The 14986-nt window shown below is 38.0% G+C and overlaps 1 long non-coding RNA gene across 1 annotated transcript in view; it reads right to left on the reverse strand.

Moving 5' to 3' along the window:
- Positions 1 to 1658: 1658 nt before the first annotated feature.
- Positions 1659 to 14986, reverse strand: part of LOC117197986 (uncharacterized) — a 98146-nt gene continuing 84818 nt past the window's right edge. The window contains exon 6 of the long non-coding RNA XR_007474846.1: positions 1659 to 3489. This is a non-coding gene — a long non-coding RNA (uncharacterized LOC117197986). The remainder of the gene's footprint in view (positions 3490 to 14986) is intronic.

Here is a 14986-nt window from a genome sequence, read left to right on the forward strand (position 1 = left end):
GTCAGACACCAACTTAACCAAATGATCAAAGTTAACATTACCAGTAATGGAACAGACCAACATAAAGTGCCTTCTGATATGATGCACCAAGGACACAATGTCACTTGTGTGGTATTCTTGCCAAACACATGTAACCTGAATTTAAGCAGAAGGAACCATCAGGGAAACTCAAATTGAGGGACAGTCTACAAAATAACTGGCTTGTACTCTTCAAAAGTGGCAAAGTCATGAAAGACAAAGGGAGGCTGAGGAACCGTTCCAGGATAAAGGAAACTAGAGATAGGACAACTATATGTGGTATCTTAGATTGGATCTTGAATGAGAAATAGGACAACAGTGAGACAAGTGATGAAAGCTGCATAAGGCATCTAGATTATATTATCATATCAATGTTAATTTACTGATTTTTGTAACTAGTTACATGAGATATTAACAGCTGGGAAATTGGCAAGGAGTATGTGAGCACTCTGTAGTTTTGATATAATTCACATACAATAAAATTCATCCTTTCAAAGTGTACAATTCAGTAGTCTTTAATATATTCACAAAGTTATGCAACCATTACTTGGACATTAATTCCAGAACATTTTCATCACTCCAAAGAGAAACCCTCTACCCATTAGGAGTCACTTCCCTCTCCCTTCTCCCCCTAGCCCTTGGCAACCATTCCTCTACTTTCTGTCTCTCTAAACTTGCCTATTCTAGAAATTTCATGCAAATGGAATCATACAATATTTGGCCTGTTTTGTCTGGCTTCTTCCACTTAGTGTAACATTTTCAAGTTTCATTCAATGTTGTAGCACCTACCAGTACTTCATTTCTTTTTATGGCTGAATAATATTCCATTGTACGTATAGAGCATCTTTTGTTTATCCACTCATCAGTTGACAGGAATTTGGGTTATTCCCAACTTTTGGCTATTATGAATATGAACATGTGTGCACATGTATTTGTTTAAGTATCTTCAGTTCTTTTAGGTACGTACCTAGGAGTGGAAGTGCTTGGTCATATACACGGTAACTCTGTTTTAACTTTTTGAGGAACTGCCAAACTTTTCCAAAACAGCTGCACCATTTTAAACTCCCACCAGCACTGTCTATATTATTTTGGTTAACTTTTTTAAGGTCTGAATTGTTTCAAAAAGGAAAGTTAAAAAAGTGATCATATAGCCAGGGTGCTGTGCCTTTTCTAGGAAAAGCCAACATACCAACGTCCATCCTTTCCTGGGTCCCATAGAGTGAGAGAAAAAGTGAGAAAACAAGCCCCTAGTCATTTGCACCTTTATTCTTGCTTTGGGGATCTGTTCAATACTGAGGGAAATGAAAACCTGACCATGTAACCAGGGGGTTCTTCTTCACACCAGCCTCCATTGTCAACACTGTCTTGTTTAATGACAGCCAAAGGGACTCAGAACATCACAAGTACAGGAGTGGAGATTGGAGAAAAAAAACTGTCCCTTTGATAATTATAATTTATTAAACATAACCATGCTTCCCAGAGACTCTTCTCACTCTTCAAAAGCTGTCAAATAGCTCGAGTAGAATGACTTTCTCTTAACAGGGCACAAAGGCCAGTGACTTGGGTACAGAATAGACAATGGAACTGATTGGTGGATAGAAAGCCAAAAGACACACATACACACACAAAAAAGCACAATCTTTTAAAAGCTCCAAGTCATTGGCTTTATTTTTACTGAATTCAGCATGGGGTGACAAAAATACATTATATCACTAAAATCGACTATTACATGCAGACATTTATCCTTTCATTCCGTATATTCATTTTCTACTTTAAATCTGTTAAGTCATATTCATTTAAAATACATGTTTACTAACTAAATATCTCCAGTTCATATAACCAAGAATTTATAACAGCTCCTTTAAAAGTTATGTTCCTTTATTACTGAGAATTTAATGGTTTAGATTGGTCTATTTTTTTTTTAATGCTTAGAGATTTAAATTTATTTACCAGGAACAGACAAACAAAACATAATGTAAAAAATAGTTTTCCAGAAGCTATTTCCATCATTCTTTTCTTCCTTTTCTCCTGCAAACTGGTGGTTTATCTTTACAAGTTCTTGGTCATTCCATAAGAAAGCTGCTCTTCTTCCGGTTTCATAAGAGATGGTGGACAGTGGTAAAAAAAATCCAGTTTACTTAAATTCTAGAGTTCACTTCAGGGAGCAAACAATGGGGTGGGATATTGGGACAGAGTGAGAGATATGGATTCTGGTGAGACCGAGAGTCCTTCACAAAAATTACAGGGCTGTGGTAAAAGGAGAACAAAACCAAACCGGGTTCCTGCTGGTGGACAGGAAGCCAAAATGAGTAGGAATTGTGAGGTAGCAGGGCAGTGTGATGAGGCCCATAGGTGCTATGACTTCTGATAGTAAATATGTACAGAAACCAAATAATAATTACTAATAACATGTAGGTGACCAATCCTTGAGAGTTGAGGCAGAGAGAAGGAAGGATGGCATTACACCTGGTCTGTGGTTCATTGAGTTTCCCGGGCTGGTGTGTGACCATCTTGGTGAAATCATAACAAAATCATGTTTTGCTAAGGTGATCAGCTTTCATGGGGTCCTTTCTCTGCACTCTGTCCAATGATAAAGCCCACTGGCTTATGCCACCTGGAAAAGTTATTCCAAAACAGTATAGGTGAAGCATTGATGAAAATAGCCATGAAGAACGTGTTTCCAGGTAGCCTGAAACCCAGCAGACAATGTAGCTGTTGCCCAACAAACACAGAAATCTACATTGTATGCCAGGTTCATGCCCTAGACCTGGATGTTGTGCCTGCAAGCCTTCCCACATATGATTTCAACATAAATGCCCCCTGCATTCAAGATTTCTGGCATTTATCTTCTCCGACACAGGGAAAAGACAACCACAAATCACAAGTGCACTGCTGGGATGTATTTACTACAAATGAAATTTCCTTAAATTACCACATTATTTTGAGAATGCCATTTAAACGTCAAGAGATGAAAAAGATGGATGGATCAATGGATAAAATAGATCGGTAGGTGGGTAGATAGATAGATAGACAGATAGATAGATAGACAGATAGTTTTGTGACCAAATGATACCTTCCACAGGGGAGGGAGAGAGAAAAAACAGATAAACAATACACAGATAAAATATCTAGATTCCTCCCCTTTGTGGTGCTGAAATCAAATGCACCTCATTATTCATAAAACCCTGATGGTTCCCATACTCCAGCTAATAATGGAAGACTTACCACCCACCCAAGAACTTAATCCTGTGTGTATATGTGTGTGTAAATCAAGGTAAAGCCTTATTATTGAGTACTTCCCAATAACCTCACTCAGGACACTGTAACAGAAGGTAGAAGATGCCATCAGAGACCCAGTAGCCAGATGTAGCTACTGATTACAAAAGACAGGATCTACACTGGCTACTGAGCCATTGAGGGTACCTACACATTCCAGCAGCTAGATGATCCGCAGCCTTCTAGGGAGGGGCTCTGTGGAAGGAAAGAGAAGACATCAATCCTGGAAACTTATGTGGGAATGGTATTAGGAGGTTTCAATTGCATATTTTCTTTATTGACAGTCTGACACTAACCCCATGTCTGCAGTTTAAAACAACCTCTAGATTTATTTACTTACTCAACATATGTTGATTGAGTGATATTGAGGAAAGTACCAGATACTCTCTCAGGTGCTAGAGAGCCAGCAGCAAACAAAAAAGATGAAATTCCCTGCCCTTCTAGAGCATGCATGATTGTCTGTGAGAAAATCTACAGTTGATTATTTGGCATGTTTTTGCAGTAAAACGTAAAATATATATATATATATATATATATATATATATATATATATATGTATATATATGAAAAACAAATAAACAAGCAAACAAAAAACCCAATCCACCATTTCATTGTGGTCTTGGAGCATTTTTGTCTGCCTTACTACACTTTAACTTGGGTAATCTAGCAATGATGCACATATGTACGATAAAGAATACTGTATATTGCAGTATATTGTTTCCTCTATAAACTGAGGATGATACAGCTATTTCAACCAAGTTTCTAAAACACCTAGCAAAACTGCAAAAAAGATACATTACAAAGTATCCAAAGCAGCATCTCACTGGTATGTCAGTTCCAAGCTTTCCTCCCATAATACCATGTAGGTATAAAAAAGTTAGAGGATAAGTGTCTTCCTCATTGATTCATTCATTCACCCCAGAAATGCCTGCTGAGAGCCTTCTCCTTATTTTCTGCCAGGCACTGGGGATGTGACACTGAAACAAGACCCAGCAGGTAGGGTCATGAAACTGAAAGGTGAAGATTTGAGGTGCAGGTAGGGAAAGACAAAAAGCAACTCAACAGGTACGGATGGTTATTTCCACAGTGAAAAGGAATGCTATTTTTCACAAGGCTTTTCACGAAAAGCCTCATTGCGGGTATGACATTTGAGCAGATTCTTTGAAGGAGGAAGAGGAGAACTGTGCACACACCTGTGGTGAGAGAACATAGCAGAGAGAGGCGAGATTCAGAACAAAGGCCCCAACCAAAGTGGGAAGAAGCCTGGTGTCTTGGAGAAGGCGTTCTTATATTAGCATATGACCGCTGTAGCCAATTATTGTTTTCCACTTTTAGGATTTTTTTTTAGAATGTAAATGACTATACAAGTTTGCGCCAAGTACACACATTTTAGAATCTGACCTTCTTATGAATTTAAAATGCTTTGGCTATCACTTAGAAAAGATTTAGGAAAGTTATCGTCAATTGGAAGAAAGTCTATACTTAGAACTTTACATTAGTACAGTTGGACTGAACATGAAGCTGGATGGGAATATTTATTGCCCAAAAGGTAGCTTTTAAAAAGATCTGTTAGGCAACATTGTAAATCAACTATACTCCAATTTAAAATATTAAAAAAATAAATAAATAATTTAAAAATGTGTTAAGTGTAAGAAGAGACAACCAGCTTTCTGAGAGCTCTAAATATATAAATTTCAAGGGAATGATTTAACTATTTAATCACAGGTGTCTAATTTTAAGAGGGAACCCACTTGCCAAATTATAATAATATTGTTTCACCAGGTGGTTAGTTCTTAGGAAAGGAGAAGGATGGAATTTATAAAGTGAAGTAGGTTTTTGTTTGATTGCTTGGGTTTTTTTTTCTTTTTAAATAAATTAAAAACAACTTAATCTATGAAGTACATTTTGCCATTACCTAAAAAGCCAGGGGATACATACCGAAGTAGGAAAAAAGACTGCTTAGACAGGTTTGGCTGAATCTTACCCTCAATATAAAATAAAGCATTTACAGAACATACAAACTTACATTTCATAAACCACTAAAACTAAATGTTCGTAACTATTTTTATGAATAATAAGACTAACAATTAAAGTGAGGCAAGAGTTTAGCTTGGTTAGTCTTAACACCAAAATCCAAAGGATTATCTTTTATAAATTTTGGTCTATATTTAGATTAGAAGAATGGCATTTTTAATTCTCAAAGCTCACCCTATCTATCCTCTAAATCTTCCTAAGTCAAAAGAACTATAAAGTTAAGACAGTTTTTTCCCCTTACTTTTAAATTTATCTAGGTAATACAAAAAGGAAAAACTGTAAATAAAATTTTATTAAAGGTTACTCTATAGATTAGTGTCAACCACTAACCAATAATACACATTTTAAAGTTTATTAAAATATAGAGAATATATAAGAAATACACTATAGCATAGACTATTAACCAATAATACATTTTAGAAGTTTATAAATAAGTCAAACTAAAAATGGCAAATTACATAATTATATTATCTAACAAGAAGACAATTAAACCACAGGGACGGGTGAAAGAATTATAACCAAGGTACTCAATGCTCAAGTCCTATTCACAGTACAAACAAACAAAACAAAGACAATCATAAACAAAACCAAAAAAGCCTGTCCCTGCTGGCTAAAGACCATTTATTTGAGGTACACATAATGGGAAAGAGAGTTAAAAGGGAGGAAAAGACCGATTAAAAGTTAAGCCTGCTACCTGCTGTTGGAAAGCCTGCTTGGAACTGGGAAAAGGACCATTTCTTGAAACGTTAACCTAGAATTTGAAGAGCTTACCCTCCGGAATGAGAACAGGGGTAACCCATAAATCCAACCAAGAAGTAAAGAAACCCACTGATGTTTAAAGCCAAGTTGACATTCTCATCAAAGTTTCACTAGAAATTAATGAAATGCTGCTTCGTGGGTCATTCAACGAAAGGAAGAGTAGACTTCCCTTGTCTTTTTAAGGGATTATCTGGATGATTCTATATTGCCTCCCCAAAGCATCCCTAACTTTAGAAATTGTAGTTTTTGGAAAGAAATTATGACCCCAAGCACTGTACGTGGTAGTAAATGAAGAGGGATGAACAATTTCATAGCACTGCCAGAATGTTAACTTTACCAAGTCAAAATTGTAAAGTTTGGCTCTAGATGTCCCCTTCCAATCCCCATCCACGATTTTTCACATATTTTAGCACATGTACTAGCAGCCTTCTGGAACTAAATAGGAATATACAACAGCATATTTATGGATTTGACAGAACACAAGCCAGTACATTACTCGAACAAAGATTTTACTTCTAACAAAAATTGCCTCCCATGGAGTAGATCTCATGTTAAGTGTTCTGACCACACACACATTAAAATAGACAAATGGAAGCTATGTTAGCTGTTGGATATGTCTATTACCTGGATTGTGGTGATGATAATGGGTGTTTGCACACGTAAACTCATCAAATTGTACACATTAAATATGTGCAGTTCTTTGTATATCAATGACACCTCAGTGAAATTGTGTACAAAAAACAAACAAACGTTTAAACTGCCTTCCACGTGGTTAAGAACAAAAAGCCTAACTCTAACTGTAGCCCAGGAAAGAAATGCACACATATATGTATACACAGTGTGCCGTGGGGTGAAATTATGCCCGAGGAAAAACCAACCTTTTAAATACAGGTGTCTAATTAAAGTACGTTCTTGTGAACTTGGATTCCTTTTGTGTTACGTTAGAGCATTTGAGCCAGGGTCTCACCATAACCAGCACGTGGTTGCAGCCCGTCCAAGTCTTGCATACCTGAGATCCTGTGACTACACTGACCAAAAACATTTATACCAGCTGATGGTCACTTGATTCTCATATCACTTATTTAGTAAATTGCTCGGAAAGTCAACTTGAAGATTGAGGTGAACGTTTTCTGAGATGTTCCTGCTCAAGACATTAAAAAAAAAAATTCCCTGCCAGATAACTCTAGTCTGAACAGGCCTGGGAAGGGATGGGGTTGGCACGAGATCCTAAAACAAGCTTCTAAAGGCGAAACCACTCAGCCCATAAAGACAGACTCAGACCAGTTTTTAAAAAATAATATTTAGCAATTAGGCACATGCCTTTAATCCTTCTCAATGAAAACCAATTTTTTTTAAACAACCATTGGATGAAAACATGAATCACTTTACTCATTAAAAGCCCTCAGAGAAAAAGGATAGTTTTCACCTAAGTAACTGCCTTTTTAAGGACAAGTTCCAGAAATTAATTGCACTAAATCCACGTGAAAACATCTCTCTCTCTGTCACTCTCCCCCTCTCGAAATTCTCTTCATACAATGTTGGCAGTATGCAATAGTGGTGAGGAATTCATCATTGGAAAAAAAATGAAATAAAATAATCTGCATTCTTCTACCAATGATAAGTTAAAAAAAAAAAAAAAAGGTATCCAAGTAAGGTGACTCTTTTCTGAACCTGTAAATAGAAAAAACAGTTCTCCCAAGAATCCCTGATACAGACTTTTAATAACAATTAACCCATTACTATTCTATACTATTACTGGGGTCCTTCTAAATTTGGTCTCATTTCAAAGCCTTGTGCTATTTTCTAAAGGCATTGACATCACATACGCCTAACAGTGCAGGTTTCATTTATAATCAAATCTCTACCAAGCCTCCGTTTTCACTACTATACAGAACTCCTTTTGTCACCAAATGTTCTCATGGTACAAAATTCTTCGCTTGGTCTTCCTTGACTCTTCCCGTCAAGTTTCACTCAGCTCAGATGGACTAAGGAGGAGCAAATCCTTGGCCTCTACATACTGCTTGCACAGCCCCTCTTCGCCCTCTGCTGGGCTTGGCTCAAAGAGATTCTAGAAGAGTCTAGAAGGATTCTAAGGGGCCTTCCCAGAGTCCCCCGAAAAGTTAGCTGCATGCTATTCAGGGCCAGCTCCCTGATCACTCAGTCTGTGTCTCAGGCAGAAACACAAGCCAAATTGTTCTTTAATTATTTGTTTAGAAATACATCTCCCTGTAAGAATATGAGCTCTGTGAGGGTAAGAATTGAGTCCCATTCTTTTGAGACTCCCCAGGTACTAGCAGGTACACTGGATCATAGTCATCTTTTAATAAATATTTGTCAAATAAAGAAGTCTGAGTGACGTGCCTGGCACCTGTACTGATATTCTTCAAAAAACAAAATAACCTAAAACAATAGGAGACTATCTCCATTTCAGGAAAATTCTTACATTTCTTTATCCTTTAAACATTACTCACTTCCCATCTTAGTTTTATGGTACTTTTCTATAATATCTGTGGGTGCTTATAGGATCAAGCTATTTGTAAAAGAGGATATTTTCCTAACAGAAGTGCAGACTAGTGAAAGCACTCTATCAAGGTGAACATTTCTATACAGTCCCTTGTAGCACAAGGAGAATAGCCTTGTAGCACAGAAGATGGGGCTCAGGAAGGCTATCCTAACTGCCTTCATTCCATAGGACAAGTAAACTCTGATGAAATGGAAGAATTGAGATAATTGAACAGGTAATGGTGGGGGATGGGAGAAGAGGATAGAAGAAAGAACAAAGGGAACATCCATGGGTTACAATTTCCTTTGCTTGTGATGGCTATGAAATGAAGTATGTTGTGAGCAAATGAAGCCTCTTCCAAAACTCATACATGTCTACCAGCAGCTAACATTGGGCTTCAATTATTATGAGGTCTATGGTAGCGTGTTGATTTTTTTTAACATCTTTATTGGAGTATAATTGCTTTACAATGGTGTGTTAGTTTCTGCTGTGTAACAAAGTGAATCAGCTATACATATATATACATCCCCATATCTCCTCCCTCTTGCGTCTCCCTCCCACCCTCCCTATCCCACCCCTCTAGGTGGACACAAAGCACTGAGCTGATCTCCCTGTGCTAGTTAGCATGTTGACTTTTAAAATTATGTGGTTTGTGTGAATGGCTCATACCACAAAGGAAGAGAAGGGGAGACAGCTAACAGATAAGTGTGAAGGTTTGGAGGAGCTAATAAAAATGATTAGATAATGGTGGAGTGCAACTAGAGATTATCATATTAAGTGAAGTAAGTCAGAAAGAGAAAGACAAATAGCATATGATATTACTTATATGTGGAATCTAAAATATGACACAAATGAACCTATCTATGAAACAAACAGACTCACACACATAGAGAACAGACTTGTGGTTGCCTGGGGGGCTGTGGGAGGGATGGATTGGGAGTTTGGGGTTAGCAGATGCAAACTATTATATGTAGGATGGATAAACAACAAGGTCCTACTGTATAGCACAGGGAACTATATACAATATCCTGGGATAAACCATAATGGAAAACAATATTAAAAAGAATGTATGTATGTGTATAACTGAGTGACTTTGCTGTACAGAAGAAATTAACACAGCATTGTAAATCAACTATACTTCAATTAAAAAAATTTTTTTAATTGAATGTGTTGACCAAAAAAAGAAAAAAATGGTGGAGGGCTAACTGTAGTATATATCGTACTTACTGATACTATCTGATGACCTAGCAGCTACAGCACCCACAAGACGTTTAGCAAGGAGGAATAAGGTGAAAACTTGAATGGTACTTGTGTAACAAAGAGAAAATGGGAACGTTAATTGAGATTTATAGAGAAAGACTGTTCTGATATGTGTTAAATAAAGGAAAAGGGGGTAATTGGCTATTTTGAAACTTCTAGAGAATGCATCAAATATTTGCTCCCAGAGTGGGCGCCACCCAGTGGATATATGACCAGTTTGCCAACTGGTCGTAAGGAAACAAAGAGTTTCAGCGGTAATAACTCAGTACAAACCAAGGGCCATGAAAAGTCTTGCCAACAGCATTTTTCTCCACCTTCTTCTCGCCTTATTAGTTGATGATCCCAGTGAAGGGTTTTTGACAAGGGATGGACAGTTCTGTAGAACAAATGAAAGTGTTCAGGGAAACACTACCCATCTAATTAAAAGTCAGATTCAAAAAAATAATGGAGGAAAATATCAAAAGATTAAGCTCTCGGCTCACAGTTGGAGACGGATTTTTGAGATGGTCACAGAAGTAGTCTGGAATGGAAAAAGGAAAAGGGATACCAAAGAAGGAGGGCCATTGAAGAGAGCAAAGAGAAGAGATGTCGGTCAATACAGCCAAAAGGGAGTAGAAGAGAAGCCCAACACTCATTTACAACACTGAGGCACTCATCCATGGGGCAACAGCCTCATGGGCATCCTCTGTGAATTAGCTAGAAAAGGAAGTTTACCAGATGGAGAAAACCAGAAGGATACAGGAGGAGTGACCCTCGGGAGTTAAAAAAAAAAAACTTAGAAAAGGTGAGCATCCGGAGTCCAAGAGAAAGGGAAGATTATTCATAGGCCTGGGCAAAGTCAAGAGATGAAGGAAGGAAGTCTTTCTTCCTGTGCGGGGTCGGGGGAGCAGCAGTGGCAACCTTTATCACTAGGTTGAAAGGGGAATTAACAGAAACAAAACTACGGTTTATATTGATGGTAAGTAACACAGGGGAAATCTGGTTCCCCTTTCTGTGAGTGGAGAAAGAGGTCAGGAGAGGTACTTGGCACTGAAGGATAGTATAACCTTGAAAGGACTGGCTCAAAGAGGACAAGAGAATGTGTGTGTGTGTTGGGGGGGCTCTAGAAGTCATTTTTAGTCAAAAAGGAATAGCAAAAGCCTCTCATTTAGAGAAAAGGGGGTCTATAAGGAGCTCAGAAATGAAGGGGAACCCTCGACGTCTAATGAGAACACACTAGATGTAACATGGCAATTCTAGAAGAGCAGTCAACCTCAAGACCCCATGAGCAATCCAAACCACAAGACCAAGCTTTCCTGGGGTATCCAGCCTGTGGCTATACATCCCATGTAGATGTGACAAGCCAGGAATGATCCCAATTTACCAAGTCCAGCATTGCCTGCTCCCCTTCCTGACCCCATGTTCGTCCTCCTGCCTCCCATTTCTCGCTGGGAGGCAAAGGAATCAAACCTGTTGAAATTTCTCACGGACAATTACTATTCATTCTGACACTCTCTCTCTTTTAAGTCCTAGCCTGATTATTAAACTTTCTATAGTCTGGGGAACAAACTGTAAAGAAAAGGGAAAAAAAAGCCATCCATACGATGATAATCCTTTTCATGCTGAGAGTCAAACTCATCTTACTACTGGAAACACTAAAAGTTAATGCAAACCCTATGCTGACACAAGAGAGCTGTTATGTACATCACCACTCTTCTTTCATGTCTGCCCCTATGGAGGCCAGGACGGGCCACAGAATCAGGGATGGAATAAATGGAGATACTTAAAAGGGCAGAATCTAGAGGATTTGGTGGGAAAAAAAAAAACCCAAATAAAACAAATAGGTATTCCCTAGATTGAGTTTCATACTCAGACAAAACCTTACAATCTTTGTATGCTCTTATTATTATATCTCCTGATTTTCTAAGGTTAAATGAACCTCAATAAATTTTAAAATCATGAATAAAAAGTTGAGAAACTAGAATTCTCGAGGCTCGGTCAAGAAAACACGTCATGTTTTGTTTTAGATGTGCCAGTAGGGACAGACAGAAAACCCTTAAGAAAATTGTCATTTTACCAATATATCAAATAACAGGTTACACAAAACAGCATTACCCAAAGTGTGTTCTTTGGAGTATTAAACCAAGAGATGACTCAAGAAAAACCCTACAGTTCTTGGAATCTATTAAATTTAGGAAATGTTGTAGACACGCCATATGCCCCTCTTGAAGTTTCGATACAAACATGAAAGGTTCTGAAAAGTCCTGCAGGAGAGGAACTTATTTAATGTCGTTCAACCCAGCTTTTCCTGAACTTACTGGACCACAGAATTTTTTCCCTGTCTCCTGAAAATGTGTTTTGTACTAGACAGTACTAAAGCCTATACTGGTCCCCGCACAGTTTATCACATACACTAGGGAGAAGTTTGGGTGGCCAAGACCTGTCAAGAATTCTGCTGAGGAAGCTGCCCCCAAACCAGGAATGTGAAAAGGAAGAGGGATACTGAAGACAGAGGGCCACTGAAAGCGACAGAGAGCAAGGACACGTGTCAGTCAACACAACCAAAGGGAAAGGGGGTGCCGGGCATGGGCCAACCTTCTTGGCTAAGTAAACTCTAATGGCACCTGCGCCTTCAGCTCTATGCTGTTTCCTTTCAAAGCCACCAGTTTCCGTGGCCGGGACAAAACAAATGACTGTTGAGATCTTTTAAAGAAAAATTTAAAATAATCCAGCGCACCAGATTTCATTTATAATGAAACATGGCAATTTTGATGGAAGCCACGGTGCGAATAATGGAATTAAGCTCTCATGTTTCCTTGTTGGTTTTACAAAGCCACCCGCTCAGTACTGTGCCATCCATAATCAGGCCGGATGAAGGCAATCACGTAGTAAATGTCAACACCCGCTGTGTATACAGTACTGCCCAACTATCACAGTTCTTTCACATCCAAGTCTTTGACCCTTACAACAACCTTGTGAAGCCTGTGGTTGTGTTATTATCTATTTACAGATGGCGAAACAGGATTAGAGGGGATCATTGCCATGAACACCTCATATACAAATAGAAGGGACTCTAGTAACTGCTTGACAAATTGATGAGCAAAAAGTCCAGGCCAAATACTCAATGACATGAGTTTGGGGAAGCAGCAAGGTGCCATGGGGAGAATGGCGACCTCTGCCTAAGAAGAAGGGGGCTCTGTGATCCAGGCAAACAGCTTGGCTTCACTGGGTCTCAGTTTGCTCCCCAAGCAAATGAGGATAATACTTACCCTACCTATAACGGGATCATTGAGATGACCCCACATAATGAGGTTTATTAAAGTACTTTACCAATTTTCACGCATTCTGCAAATAGAAGAGATTTTATTTTTCTCACAGTGGTAGAATATGATGGTAGCATTTTCATGTCTTTGTAATCTGAACCCTGCTTCAGATGTTTTAGCCCCCATCATACAGTGAGTGCTACAGTAGTTGTGTTTAAGTGCAAATGCTAATAAACCAGGGCTGGAGCAGATACTTTCTGAGCCACTTGCTTCAAAACCATGTAAACAGGAGGAACTAAAGCGATGGCAATTATTACAGTTTAACTTTGGTTTCTCATCTGTACTAAAAGGTTATATTTCTATCCCCAAACCATTAAAACTTCATCAGTTTTTTTTTTCTCCTAAGAGAGGCTAAGTTTTTATTTTGCCAAATAAGGGCATTTTTAAACCCCTCCATCTATAAAAATGATTGCTCATTTTTTAAAGGTTCTTTTTAAAATTAAGAACACAATAAATTGCACATATTTAAAGTGTACAATTTGATAAGTTTTGGCATACATATGCACCAATGAAACCATCACCACCATCAAGATAGTGAAATTATCCACCAGCTCCAAAGTTTCCTCACACCCTTTTGTAATCACTCCCACCTGCCCCCTCACAGCTCCCCCACCCCAAGCAACCACCGATCTGCTTTCTGTCACTATAGATTGCTTAGCATTTTCTAGAATTTTATATAAATGGAATCATACAGTATGTACTTTTTTGGGGGGGGGTCTGGCTTTTTTCACTTAGTGTAGGGTCATCTGTGTTGTTCACTGTATCAGTAATTCACTCCTTTTCACTACTGAGTACAACCCATCATATGGATACACCACAATTGATTGATCCATTCACCTGCTGGTGGACATTAGGGTTATTTCCAGTTTTTAGCTATTACTTACAAAACTGCTGTAAACATTCATGTACAAGTCTTCATAGGGACACATGCTTTCTTTTCCCTAGGAGTGGAATATCTGGATCAAATGGTAGGTGTATGTTTAACATTTTAAGAAACTGCCAAACTGTCTTCCAAGATGTTTGTACCATTTTACACTGACCTGCATGTATTATGAGGGTTCTAGATCCTCCAAAACCTTGCCAGCACTTGGTATAGTCAGGCTTTTTAACTGCAGCCATTCAAATAGGTGTGTAGTGGTATCTCATTGTCTTTTTCATTTGCATTTTCCTAATGACTAACGATGTTGAACATCTCTTAATGTGCATATTTGTCATTGACATATCTTCTTTAGTGAAGTGTTTGTTCAAACCATTTGGCCATTTTTTCTATGTTGTTTGTTTTCTAATTATTAAAAACCCCAGTTTTTTTTAACAGGTGGTATACGACTGGTAACTAAGAACTCAATCAAAATTTTACATAATTCATGGGTACCCAAGAGGATAAAAGCTTCACAATGACTATTTCCTAAAACCTATGCTGAACTAAAATATTCTCTAAATGTTATGACAAACTTGAAATTCTTCTAAAGCTTGAAAAGAACTTTATTTTTTATCAGTATTGCTGCTAAGTCTACACAAGTTCTGAACTTAGTAAAAAAGTAATTATATTTCCATGTATTCTACTAGTACCTAAACCATCTTAGTTCTTCCTCAGTGCATTAGCTGAAAACCAAAGTTTCTGTCTCTAAACCACATTTCACACTTTGTACTAATTATATTCTAATCCCATAAGATCCCATTTTCCAAAAATAATTTTTTTATGTCAGACGTGTGCCTACATTCAAAAAGTGATGAAGGCCAAAACCTCTGTCACGTTGTTTGCGCAAACAGTCACAGCTAAAATGTGATTTGCAAGCATGAAGAAGAATTCTCCTTTAAGATCTGTAGAGCAGGC

This window comes from Orcinus orca, chromosome X (genome assembly GCF_937001465.1).
Source record: "Orcinus orca chromosome X, mOrcOrc1.1, whole genome shotgun sequence".
NCBI classification, from domain to species: Eukaryota; Metazoa; Chordata; class Mammalia; order Artiodactyla; family Delphinidae; genus Orcinus; species Orcinus orca.